Genomic DNA, 14852 nt, shown 5'->3' on the forward strand with positions numbered 1-14852 from the left:
ATCTGAGAAACTTAACTTGTTGCAATCATCCTTTTCTGTGTGACTAGCTTTATGGCGATTATTATCTATTAATGTTGTTAATCCGCCACGAAGCTGCACTGTCAAAAAGCATTAAAATATTATTCATTTTCAGTACTTTGTTCAATGTGTTATTTATATTTGTCAATCGTACACATGAAGTGTTGTTAATCTCTTGTTTTGTTTTAAATAGGAAACGGGTACGACTGGAATCATTGGGACATCTAATTCAAATCTTCCACTGGAACACAAGACAAGGTACAATCTTTTTGACATTCGTTTTTGATGCTTCACAAATAATTTTTACAGGGGCTATTACAATTACAAGATGCAAACGATGATGTGAATATTATAGTTTTTGAATTTCATCAGTACGCATCCAAATATAAGTTTAATGAAAAACAAGTACGATTAAGATTAGGAGGCTGCCAGATTTCTTTGATATTCTGCTTGGATTGGACAGGCAAGTCAGTTTGAAAAACTGTTGCCTGCATTTGAAAGTTTTACATTACCATTATGACGTAAATGAGGGCCTCTAATGCACATGCTCTTAAATGTCTGTTTTGTGCTCACTGGATATCTATAGTTATTGCTTGTTTGTAAGATTGTGATAAGATGTTTAGACGTTATTTGGGGAAAAATGAAGCTCTCGTGGTGTTTCAGAAACGGTAAATGAATATAATTTGCAATCTGTCCTAAATCGCTCATTGTTTCATAATACAAATACAGGGCTGTATACGGAATCATAATTTATCTGATACCAATTTCAGAGAGAAATATTGTAATTTGCAAACAATGTTATCACAGTAAAGACAGCAATGCCATACATATCGATGATTAGATTACTGCAAATATTAACCTTCCACAAACCTTTAGTGCTCCTCTTTGAAATTATTGTCTGATTCGAAAGAATGAACGATAAAAATAAAACAAGTAGCATGGTTATTAGTAAACTGGTCAGGTAATCTATTTAAAGCAATATTCTTGTAATTATTTAGCGGTGAGCAGCTGTTAGAATATGTGGAACGGGGTTCGAGTCTTCGTAGAGTACTAATTAAATATTCTCTAACCTGTAGGCTATTATTTGTATTAAATATTAATTCTGCATACTATTATCAAGCATTCTTCTATAGAATTCAGGTGTAAAAGTTTCCATTCTGTCTGGTGTATATTTATAATTCTCTGTAATTAATTATATACACCTTGATTTATTTCATAGAAATCCGGAATGACTGTGTAGAGAGATGTGAATTAATTATTAGGTGGTCATGCGACTGTGTCTGCTACACACGAGTGCACATAACACCGATTTAGTAGCATCATTTTCGGTGATGTGTGCTTAGTCGTGAGGGAATATGAGCATGTATGATAGTATTTTTTGTATATATATATATATATATATATATGATCGTTATGATAGGTTAGAGAGATTATAATATTCTCTTACTGTCCTATTTTACTGCACCTCCTTAACGATTTAAATAATGAAACTCATCCAGTTGGTGGGAATATTCACTCTTCCACGCGATGCTTTATGCTTTTTATATTCGTGATGCTTTTCATATCTAAAATCAGTAGTGGTACTAATGAAAGAGAGACTAAATTCCTTCTCGTACGCGTTTGTTCAAATATAATGTAACCCTACTTAGATTAATTGTATGTGTCCAATGACTCGCGATGAAAAATATTGCTAAAAAGCCCTCGATGAGGAAAAAATGAATTTAATCCAACCAAATATCAGAATAGCTAATACTTTCTAAAATTCCGGAACGTGAGCTAGACGGGCATGACAAGGAGTCTAAATATATTTGTTTGCATATAAGCCATGTCGGTGTGTAGAGATAAAAATAGTTAGCAATTTAATGCTGCACCTGTTTTCGACTGACTCCTCAAACGACTGAAATCGCTGTGTCAAAACAAGTCCCTTCTGCCCCACCTAGACCGAAATTAACCAGTATTTAAGTATTAAATTGGTGTGTGAAGTTTCCAGTTAGTTCATTTACGTGTACTTTCTCATTTGTATTTCAGGTACAATTAAGTCAAATGACTTAAATATGTTTTCAAATTAATAAAACCACGTAGTGATGCTGTGTAATAATGACATTAACACTATGAATTATAGAACTCATAACATATTGATTGAATAACGCCATGTGGCTTGATTTAGTTGTAAATGATTTTCTTGGCAGTAAATTCAATTAATTCTGTGCCAGTACATTTGACCAGAGAATCGCGAATTTAACTTACACATGTTGTTTAAAGAAACCGGAACATATTTACCTCTTAAACGTATTACAGCTCTATGGTGTTAAGCTAAGGAGCAGAAGCAGCGAATCCAAAGAGTTTAGTAAAATGCAAAATATAATTTAACTCTCAAATCTTCTATATGTTATACAATTAAAATTTAGGAGAATCTTTCAATATTGTGAATTAAATTCCAGATTATATTACAAGTTCTATCACAAGGCTTACATTACAGAGTGTTCCAAAATGAATTCCAGTTCTATTTTCTGGTATACCTGTATCTTTAAATGTGCCTGTGTTTCAGCAGCCTTGCTGGATCAAAAGTATATGATTAAGAATGCCTTTGAATGAATTCACAATAATCTCAAACAATGTTTTAGTCCAAGCAGTATATGAGCAATTTGAAATTCCAGTAAATAAATTAAATAAACGAATCCTTTTCATCTCTAATGAAATATAAACATAACCGTAAATTCTTCTGCAGAATGTAAACAAAAAGTTATGAAGAGGGATATGAATAATTGGTCAATTCTTCCTCTTTTTATACATACTCACCGCTCTATCTTTCAATATATATTTTCTTGATTTACATCGGAATACATCAGAATCTGACCTATGCAGCAATACAACCCGACCTGAATTATGTTGCAATACTCAATTATTCCGACGGATAAGTTCCCCAGACAGTGAACAGAAATTTCCCCAAACTGTGAACACGTTCATTTTCTAGAATCACCAAAGCTAGATTTCGAAACAATTTATTTACAACTCACAAATGATCATGATCTTAAAATGTTTTCCACACGCATGCAAAAGATAGCCATGCAATATGTTCTTTGCAAATGAACATTAAACACTACAATCAATGAGAAAATTTAAACACACAAAATAGATGTACTTAACAAACATTTCTTTAGCTATTTGACCTGAAGCTCGAATCAATGAAGTCTGTTATTGTCGGCAATATTTCTTATTTTTATTTCTTTAATATGCATATAAAATGTGTTGTTGATTTTTTCAAATTGACTGGAATTTCAGAATATCTGGTTCTGGTTATATTTAAGATAATAATACCAGACATGTATTATGGTTTTTAATTGTTTTAACCTTATTAAATTTTACCAAATAACTTGTTTACAGTGTTGCTGAAATAAATAAAGCGTTAGATCCAAGAAAATAACTAAATACGTCAATATCATTCATTTAGGCTTGCTTGGTTCTAATGTGTGACCACGTGGCATGAAGAACCGACCATACATTTATATAAAGCTATGATCATTTGGTTGAACTTTCATTTAAATAAAAGTAACGTTGCAAAACGGAAATTGCTGGTTTTGTTTATTTCGTAATTAAGGGAAGCGACAAAAATATAGATTTGCCAAAGAAATCGTGTCCAGGAGGGAGTCATTTAAATATTATCCATTGTATTTTGCTACAAAAGTATAGGAAATTCTTCTAAACGTGGATAAACGATCCAGAGATAAAATATTGGCAATTGATTTTAGGCAAATGAGAGAGAGAGATAGAGAGTATGAGAGATAAAGAGAGAGAAAAATATTGATAAATAAGGCATCACGTATCACGAGTACATGCCTTTAAATTGAAAACATATGATCATTTAAACCTTTGTTATCTTGATTACAACGGATAAACAGACTATAATGTCATATGAAAGATAAGAGTTTGAGGAGTATTTATTATCGCAATCATCTGCTGTTTATTATTTATTGGTGAGTTACAGTCAACGTTTCTCGAGTTCATTGGACTGCAAAGCTGTCAGCATGTTTTTGGATAATCCTCTGTATATCGGTGGCCTAAATAAAAGTCGGTAAAGCAGTCGTCGTGTAAATTTCTCGTATGTCCGCCAGATCTATGTTCATGTAATAATTTAGTGCAAATATCAAATAAGTTACGCTATTTAGGCGTATGTTTTATTATCATATCCGCATGATGGTCTCATAACACATCGACAACTGGTGAAACTTTTAAAAGCAATAATTCGTGAGACATGATTTATCATTTATATTAGTGCATCAAAAGTTTGGTATTCAGGTAATAAACAAATTCAAAATAAATGTGAAAGGAAACCTCTATGGTTTTCATTCTTATCGCTGTATTTGACGTCACCTAAAGTTTGGAAAATTTATTTTGTCAAATCTTACCTTAGGCCAAGTAATCATAATGACCCAGAACATATAGCAAGAATTGCCACATTATTTTGTTTTTCTTGGATAATCTGCTTACATCGCGAAGTCAAACGGAAATTTATACACAGCTGCCATTTGACAGGAGAGACATTTTAATAATTTGCGTTTGGTTTATCTTTCTAAAGAACATCAATATTGTCGGACAGATTTATATTTATATCAGTTAAACAGATTGTCGCCGTGTTCTCTTTCAGTAATGCGAAACCAATTTACTTTTGAAAACAGCATGGAAGAAGTTAAAATGTTAAAATTGAAATTTGTTTCTAAAAAATTGAAACTTTAACATCATTATAATAGGTAGAATTAAGTCTAAAGATTAAAAACATTGCGTCCGTATTATAGTGCCTTACTGAATGTGTCAAAAGCGATCCATCTTAGCTAATTCTTACCGACAGAGAATGAAAACGACTTTTTACATATAATTTTTGAGATACAAAGCAGGAGTAAGCTATGAACATAATAATATCTCAGTATGGTTGTTTTGGTAACATGTTTGCTGTTTGCACTTCTGTCTGTCAAACGGCTTTAGTTTGTGCTATCAGGTATTTTTCAGATTTTCTATAGGTACAATCGTGTTCGACGAAGACATTGCCAAATCATTTACATCTGCACGATCCTCTTTAATTTATTCACTGACTCACTAAGTTACGACACTTTTCGGACCCATGTCGTAGCTTGTTCTTTTATGTGGGTTTCGTTTAATATTTATTTATTTATTTATTTGCAGCAGATTTTAAAAGTTGTAAAATGTAAATGTTCACAAAATGACATGCATAAAACTCACATTTATTATACAATTGTTATTCGTTTTAATCATGGTATGACGTCTTACAAAGTTGACAATTTGTATTGAATATTGCTTAGGAGATTGGCATGTGCGATATACCTCCAGGACAATATTTTGTACATGCTGGCAACCATATAATTCTTCCTTTCCATTCCTATTTCTACATATCTGAATTATTCGGTTATGTGCTATTTCAGACTCCAAAGCGATACTGACAATGAAATGAGTTTCATGGTGGAGTGCTTGACGATTATCATCGAAATATTAGAAAACATATGTGACATACAAGTATTTCCAAAGCCAGACGAACGCCTGAAAGTGAAAGTAAGCAAAGGCTACGATTATGCATTAAAAGTGGCAAGTCTCTGCAAGGAAAGAAAAAGGTAGCTTGATCAATGTGAAGTCTTCCCTATGAAAATCCTTTGAATTTTCTGCAAGTACTCTAACTTTTAACTGCGTTCACCGCTTAATTTCTTTTAGGAATGGCACAAAGAAGAATATGTGAATTTAGTCATTACTGCGCAAATACATGCCAATAGTTAAGCCAATAGTAAATTCATCGAACATGTTTGCATGACTAACTATAGCCCCTATCATTTACATAACTGAATCAGCGGAGATTGTATTAAAATGTTTACTATGGAAATATTAACTACATATTTTACTTTAGGTGGGTCAAATAATAATTCTGTTTTAATAATCGTTTTCCTTTATGCTGTTATACAGTTTTATTTGAACTATTAGGCAGAAACTAGAAACTACGAATTACAATGTAGATTGATGATTAAATATTAAATGTCCGAATACTCTTGGTAGTGATTTAGAGAGTACGTCAGAAATTATTGAGGACTTATACAATCTAGCAATGAAAGAAAATGATGATCAGGAGCAAGCAATACCACAAAAACCGACGACAAAGAATTCCTAGAAAGAAAGTATTATTAAGACGAAAACATTTCCAAAGACAACAGAACCTGATATGGTATCTAAACTTGAGAAGAAAGGCGCGACAGTTTCGATGGCTTTAAAGAAAATGGAAGAAACAAAATTGTTAGTGTTTGAACCATTTACTCGCTATTGAACCATGAATGATATTTGTTTTATGAAATTAATGACTCATTCAAATAATCTATTTTAAATAAGTAACACCGTACTGACTATAGAAAACATTATTGTTTGGCCAATAAAGTATCACTAAAATATTACATTCAATTTACAACGAGATTTGTGAATAAGCTTTATCAAGGACAGAGACCTAGAATAACCGACATACGGACAGGGGAACAAAATAGGGCACGAGGGCAATCATAACACGGTTATATTTCGATGGTGTACAAGGTTAGGAAAGGCAGAACACGTAGGGTAATTTGCAACATTTTGCAACTGAATCGAAAGGTCGTAGTCTGACACCGATTCATTTCATCCAGGTCAATGAGTATTATCGTTTTGTACGGATGGGTTCCAAACATAGGGGCATATCCCGTTTTGTTTTAGTTTTCCAGAACAGTCTCTTTTGCACATATTTTAGTTGCATCTTAAAACTAATTATCCATCGTTCAATATATGTGCCAGTTTTGAGAATTTAGCCTCAGCGTTGCTATTCTTTATAATAATATTGCTAACTGAATTAAGAGCAGCACAAAAAAGTTGCAAATACATGAAATTGCAACCTATCGCTCATCTAATCTAACATTTGTGTTTGGCGTATAAAGTTCCACTGTAAGTCTCTATGCAACGTAGACGTAGATTCAGTGTTAATCCTGGCACGGACAGATATTCAGATTAAGGGACAGGTAGACAGATTGACAAATTGAGCAAGATGGCAATCGAAATAAACCTATACCTCGTTGATGTACGAGGTATATACGAACATGCGGCGCAAAAATGAAATATTGTTCTGTGAACTCAAAACGCGATAGGTTGACAAAGATTCTCTCTAACCAAGTGATTTAGCTTCTCGTTGTTTACGAATATCTTCGATATTGCAAGGGAAATATCTCGGTATTCTTTTATTTTCCACACAATAGTCCTTGGTCAAACATTGTACGTTCTTTTTAAGACAACTTTTGTTCTTTTCTTATACCGTTTTTCTATGTCCTACAAGATTACTATCCCTTTGTAAGTATTTTGTCAGTAAAGTCTGCTTCGTTTTAGAGGGATATTACCAATGTAATTACATACTTAATCATTTTTTAGTTATGCTGTCAAGCGATAGTATTATACATGGTTGGCCATTAAGTAAATAGATAAGTGAATAATAATGTAGAGAGATCGTGAGACAATAAAGGGTCTAAATGTACTTTGTAGTGATTTTCAGCGTGCGTCCAAGATTATTGAGGACTGATACAAGCAGACAATGGAAGCTAATGATGATAAGCAGCTAGGAAAACAAGAAACAGCCACTCATACGAGCTCCAAGAAAGGAGGTAAAGATATGGAACAAACAGTGTCAATGAAAGCAGAGCCCAATATGGCATAGGATTTAGAGATGAAAGGCACAACAGTCTCGTCAGCTTTAAAGAAAATGGAGGATATGAAAGGGTAAATGTTTTAGTCAATTATTCGTTATTCAGTTTGGTATAAATAATTTTTTTTTAGAAAAGGTGAACGATTTATTCAAACGATTGTTGTTTGATTTTGTATCTGTCACGATGTTTTCTAGGACAAAGTTTTAATCGTAGGCATTATTAGTAATATTGTGCAAAGAAATTATTTTTCTATGAGTTCTTAGGGTTACGTTTTCAGAACTATATTGCTTTTTAATTTTTCATTCTATATACGTAAATGAAAGCATATACATTACTTATTATATTGCAATCTGCATCAATAGATGAAGCTCACTTGCAGGTATACAGAAGACGTACAACCAAATATTTGTAGAAGCAAAACCGCCACACTTTTTAATTGAGAAGTAGGTTTTATTTTTACTTTTATTTTTCCTAACGTGATGTTTTCTCAAAAACAATTTTTTCACTCTTTCGTGGTACAAACGCAAAGGTATTTAATATATACATTCACTGCCATCACGAATAAGGAAAATTAAATTTGTATTTACAGCATAATTACTGCTTGAACGTGGTCAGTGCAAGCTGATCTATTAAAGCAGATCATATCCACAAGATAGTCTATTGACACTGTACAACGAATAATTGTGCTACAAGAATTATCTTTGTTTGAGCAACAGCCTCAGCTCGGGCAAACAAAGCGATGAACATCAAGGGAATATTAATAACGATGAAGCATAGTCAGCGAAATTTACTTTTTCAGAATGTCTTTGAAGCAATTGTTTTTACAGAAGTAAGGAACACGAGAAAGTCTAACAGGATCCTTACTCAGTCTGTTTCAGCACGTTTTGTAAAATCTGCAAAGGAACAAGCGCGGAGAAGAGAAAAAAAGAAATTTTTATGAAGATGTATTTTTGGGGATACAGTTTAAGTAATTAACCCAAATATTAGGCATATACAAAATACAACATATTATCAAATCTTTCAAAAAGCTGAAAGAGAATAGATAGCAAACTTCTTTAAAAACTTTTCAAATATCTCCTTTAATATTTTTCCATAAAAGTGTCACAAAGAAATGAGGAAAACAAATAAAACCTTATTGTGCGTATATATCTGCCACTGATTTACCTCATAAAATCTCCACATAATTTGTTTGCCAGTTTAGAAAGACAGATGAGGAGAAGATGGCTCCTCAAAATATTCACTTTTCAACAATTTTTCAAGAAACGCACTCCAAATGAAACTCAGTTAATGAAGTCATATCGTATTGCAATCTAATACAACATTATTTTGTCTAAACTACAAGTTTGGTGAAAGGTCTTTATGCAGTTTACTAGGTGATTTGATCATACATTTTGTCACAGACAGACACACGCAGTAAAGGACATATGGACAGGTGGACTAACGTAGCACAAGGGCGATCATAACATGCCAGTATGTCGTTGAAGTGCGTAGATTAGAAAAATCAGAAATTGCAGCTGAATTTTGCATATTTTCGATTTTTGCAATGATTGAATAGATAATTGATAGGAAAATGTCCTGTGGTTGGATCTGTTACAAAATAGTCCTTTATTGCATATATTTTAGATTCGTTCTAGACAACCATTCTTTGGTTTTATGTCGAAAATGTATCTTTATATTATAAATTATTTTCCCAATTTCAGTTTTGAGTATTTAGTCTTACTTTAGCTGTGTTATCAAATAATATTACTAACTTAATGACAATATTAATCATTCGTATGTATGTTTTCAAGTCGGTTTATTATAAATATCTCGTAAGAAAATAAATAAAAAAATTTAATAATAGTTTAAAGTGATGGACAGATAGGATCTGTCTAAATACATTTTGCGATGAATTAGAGCCTTCGTGAAAGATATTGATGACGTATAGAATCAGGCAGTGCCATTTAATACCGATCAGGCATAAGCAAAACCAGATAAATGAACGACTATCAGCTCCAGGAAAAGAAATAAGCTGGAGATGAAATACACAGCAGGTTTGTCAATTTCGATGAATGCAAAAGAACACATATCTTAATCAACTGGTTGCAATCAAACCGGAAATAATAGTTGCTCTGAGAAAAAGTGAAGGATTGATTAAACGATTTGTTGTTTGATTTCGATTCTAATACATTATTTTGATAGTAAAGAGCATGTTAGCAATGATACACTCCATGGAAGACCTTATTGGTAATATTTGGAAAAGAAATGCTTCTTCTGTGTGTACTTAGGTCTACTGGTTACGTACAATGTTTAATATGATGTACATATAATGCAGATATAAGGATATACACTCATTATTTATCTGCATGCAGTCTGCTTGTATATATGAAACCCACTTCGTCTGTAATTAAAATAGAAACCAGAAAATCATATATGATCCATTTATTATAAGCAACTACGCCACAGTATGTGAAACTCATTCGTACATTTTACAATAGTGATATTTTCGTTTCTTTTTTATTGGTTTTATCCATGTGACCTTCAAAAATCCTAAAGTCTTTAATACGTAAAGCAGGACATCACTACAAGATAAGACTAAAACTACCTGGACAACGTGGTCTACAACATTTGTCTATTTCCTATCCTAAAAATTAATTTCAGCCAACAGTCAACAGAAAGAGGAAGACCAAGGATATATTATATATATATATATATATATATATATATATATATATATATATATATATATATATATATATATATATATATATATATATATATTTTCTGAGCCAATTTGAATAACCCATATTAAAATCAGAACTGGCATATTACTATGAAAACAATACAATCATAATGCTTATCAAACTAAATAATTATTGAACCAAACATTTCAATAAAAGCATTCAAGCGTTAAATGAGAACAGGAAGAGAGCGACTTCATCAAAACATGACTTCAGTTGAATAACATTTCTTCCAGAATGCTTCAGCAAAGTTCTTTTATGAAAAGGAGATACGCGACCAAAAGGCTAAGGCGAGGTGTTCGCTTTGTTATGTGCCTATTATAGTACGATCATCTAGCAGCGTGTTAAGGAAAGAGAAGATCAAGGTATTTAATTTTTAAAGCTTGACTTTCGAAGATGCGCATTGTTTAGAAAACATATAAAGGAAATCGAGAAATTAAATCGAGGCAGATTGATGGAGACACGGAAATCGATCTGCGCATCTACAGTATAAATTCTTAAGCCTTAAATGTAGTAGTAAATCGTTCAAACGGCTAGGAGACAGAAATAAAGACAATCTTTTTGCCTGAAGTGTCACTTTGCAAAGTCTATCTTAACATTTATAAATAAAAAATTACCAGAGAAAGGAAAGAGCAAGACATCAAACTTTATTTTGCATTTACACCAACCACAAATTAGGCTCACAAAATTAGCATATAATTTTTCTAGTGATATATCAAGAGGAGCTGCAATAACCTGACTATATCCACTCGTTAAGACATTTACCTCACGACAAGGCAAATTAGCAATGTAACCACTAATTGCGCATCCAAAACAACATTAATGTTTTCCATATGTTTCGTTAAATAACTTCATGCAATTTAGATGGAAAACTGAGAATAAGCTTTATCACGGGCAGATAAACGGAGTAACCGACAAATGGACAGGAGGACAAAACAGCTCACGAGAGCAGTCATAATACGGCGGTACTTCTCTAATGTGCAAGTATAACAAACGGCTGAAGATGTAGGGCAATTTATAAGGTTTTTGCAATGCAGCCGATATGTCATAGGTTCACAACGATTATTTTCAATCAGGTAAATTAGGTTTCCCGTTTTGTACGGATGGATAGACAACACACCGGAACATACCCCATTTTGTTTTTCTTTTCGCACAACAGTCCGTTTTTGTAGATGATGTCACTGTGTCTTAAAAATAAGTATCCTTCATCAAGTAATTTAGAACGTATGGAAAATTTAGTATAACATTTGCTGTTCTACAAAATACTATTACTACTTAAATGACAATTGTAACCATTTTCTTATATATCATTATGTAACGAAATAAAAAATAATTTAATAACAATATTAATCATTATTGTTTACATTTTTTAAAGTTTTTCTTAGCCTTTGTTAGCAATATTTGGATTGAAAATAGAATATCAAATAAAAATGCAACATAGAAAAATATCTAGATAACAAGGGTCTAAAACATTTTGCAGTTATTTGGAGCGTGCGTCTAAGATTATTGAGGATTTATACAATCAGGCAGTGGAAGTTAATAATGATCAGATGCAAGGGCAACCAGAAAATCCAAAGACTACCGTGCCCAAGAAAGAAAGTAAAGAAAAGGGACAATCAGATCCTAAGAAACAAAAGCTCAAAAAGTCATCATAGTTAAAGATGGCAAACATGGCAGTATCACCAGCTTTAAAGAATACCAAAGGGTAAATTTTTAATTAGTTGTTGTTGAATCAAGTAAAATGATATATGTCCGTGAACGACTTATTTAGAAGATTGCTCTTCGTAGCTTTAACATTATGTTAATACACACGATTTTAGCAGCAGGCACATGTATTAAACGTTGCAGATTATGTACAATGTTGGTTCTCATGTACATACAATGCAATCAGAAGCAGAAACATACATATTTGTTTGCATGCAATCTGCCTGAATATACCAAATACACCGGGTCTGTAATATTATAAAATACGTAGAATCACATATGAACCAATTTTAGCAGCACTATCGCTGCACAATGTGAAACAAGCTGAGGCATCGTACTTAGGTAGCATTTTGGATTTCGCACCTTTAATTCTCTCTATCAATAATGATCTCTCAAATAACTGTTTTCACTCTTTCTTGCTAAAATTCTACATTCACCAAACAAAAAGTCAGAAAATGTGCTATTTACGGCATAATTGCTACATGACCGTAATCACTGTCGGTTATCCTGTTATAGCAGAGCATGGGCCTATATCAGTCAAATACGTCCAGTACAATTGTAGAAGAAGGGAAAGGAACTTGTTTCTCTTTCTAACTGGACTAAATAAATATTCATCTGTTTTAATCATCCACAAATTGAGGTATAAGGAGAATGTATAATTCCATTGCTGCCCTTCGTATGCTATTTGTTGATCCTAAAGATGTTATTAAATGTTTTGTCAACTTAGCAACAGAACCAATAGGAAACCGTCTTGTAACATTTCACTTCACAAAATAATTTTTTTCAGAAAAGTTCCATAAACAAAGTCAAGGTGAAACGGGAAAACAATGCTATTCATATGCATGGACACCTAAGACACCTCGCAACATTTATCTTTATCCATCTTAAAATTTATAAAGATACGAGATGCAGAAACGATTTCAAAAAATGGCTGCATTTTTACAATGTATGAAGAAAATAATAGAACCATGTGACAGATAAATGATGTTACACTATATTGGGCATCTAAAGTAACATTTAGTTCTGGCGTATCAATTTTCACTAAAATGCTTCATGCTTTTTGAAAGAATATTTCAGAATCAAACAGTTGAAATTAATGATGGTCAAGCGCAGGGAAAACAAAAACCGTTTGACGAATGACATCTTCAAAACGAAAGGAGATAAAGGTCAGAACCGAACACTTCTAAAGGAAACAGAGCCCAATATGGCATTGGGATTGGAGATGAAAGGTACAACAGTCTCGTCAGTTTTAAGGGAAATGGAAGATACTAATGGGTAAATGTTTTACTCAAATATTCGTTATCGAATCTGGTATAATATATGCCCTTAGAAAAGGTGAAAGATTCATTCCAAATATTTGTAGTTGATTTTGTATCTATCGCAATGTTTACTTAGACATGGTCTTTATAGCAGAAACACTGTGAATGGGATGACTTATTTGTATTATTGTGTAACGAGATGCTACCACTGAGTACTTAGGGTAACATTTTCTGCACTATATTTCATATGAATCACATATACTGTAAACGTAAGTAAATCATAAGTGTTACTTTCTGAATGCAAATGAATGAAGAGATGAAGCTCACTTGTAGTTATACCAATTACACAGAATTAAATATGTGCTGTTTTGAAAGGGGAACATGACAACACAAGGTGAAACTCGTTGAAACGTTTTGCATGAGCAGTATGCTGGTTTTCGTTCCTTTTCTTTTACCTATCGTGATGTATTCTTAAAAGTACTTTTCCTAACTCTTTCTTGTTAAAACGTCAAAGGTATTGAATATATACATCCATTACGATGTTTATATTTAGTATTTACGGCGTACATGAACGCAATCACTGCCAGTTTTCCTATTATAGCAGAGTATCTCCGGAAGATTATCATCTGTACAACGGACAATTATACGATAAGGCTTGCCGTTTTGAACTGCAATTTCATCTAAACTAACAAAACGAACAATACCAAGGACATATAATTTTTCATCCGATCATTATAACCAATATTACAATCGTCACTGGCATGCTACTGCGAATAAAGTAAGACCATAGTACGCATCAAAAGTAAACACATATTTGGACTAAATGTATCAATGTACAGTACATAAAAGTGTTGACGAAGAAGACAAGGAAAGCGTCTTCTTAACGCTTTACTTAAGGGAAATGACACTTGTTCGACAATGCGTCAAAATACCTTTCATACGAAAATAAGGACCTCTGTCTGCGTGAGTTCGAGTCTCAGGTTCGGTTAACGTTGGTACGTGAGAAAGCCTGCCAGTAGCTTATCGTGGGTCGGTGGTTCTTCCCGGGGTTTCCCAGGGTTCTTCCTCCACCAATTATACTGGCCGCCATGTATAGCCTATCTTGTGCTGAAAAATGGCGTTAAACCCTACAACAACAACAACAACAACAACGAAAATAAGGTGCTCGAGAAACGCAAGGAAGGACACCTGTTCTTGGTCTTAATGCCTTTATCAGCCAGATACGTCTGGCGGTATGGTAAGATTAGAGAAATAAGCTTTTGTTTCGAAACTTGACCCTTTGAGTGTCAGCTACAGGAATCTTCCAAAACATCAGGTAGATGTAAGAAGTAGAATCGTATTGCTCCTCTAGCCATACTATTTATTTATCCTTATCGTAGAACACTCTTCGAAAACTTAATACGAGATTGTCTGGAAAACAAACAGTGACAGCTAGGGAGTAAAAT

The 14852-nt window shown here is 33.1% G+C and overlaps 1 long non-coding RNA gene across 1 annotated transcript; it reads left to right on the forward strand.

The window, feature by feature from the left end:
- The first annotated feature begins 211 nt into the window (after nt 1–211).
- LOC149797564 (uncharacterized) lies at nt 212–14289 on the forward strand. Its single transcript, XR_016421532.1, has 5 exons — nt 212–276; nt 5454–5639; nt 7564–7797; nt 11925–12149; nt 13216–14289. It is a non-coding gene; the product is annotated as an uncharacterized LOC149797564 (long non-coding RNA).
- Nucleotides 14290–14852: the final 563 nt, after the last annotated feature.

This window comes from Sinohyriopsis cumingii, chromosome 6 (genome assembly GCF_028554795.1).
Source record: "Sinohyriopsis cumingii isolate HCF-2022 chromosome 6, ASM2855479v2, whole genome shotgun sequence".
Lineage (NCBI taxonomy): Eukaryota > Metazoa > Mollusca > Bivalvia > Unionida > Unionidae > Sinohyriopsis > Sinohyriopsis cumingii.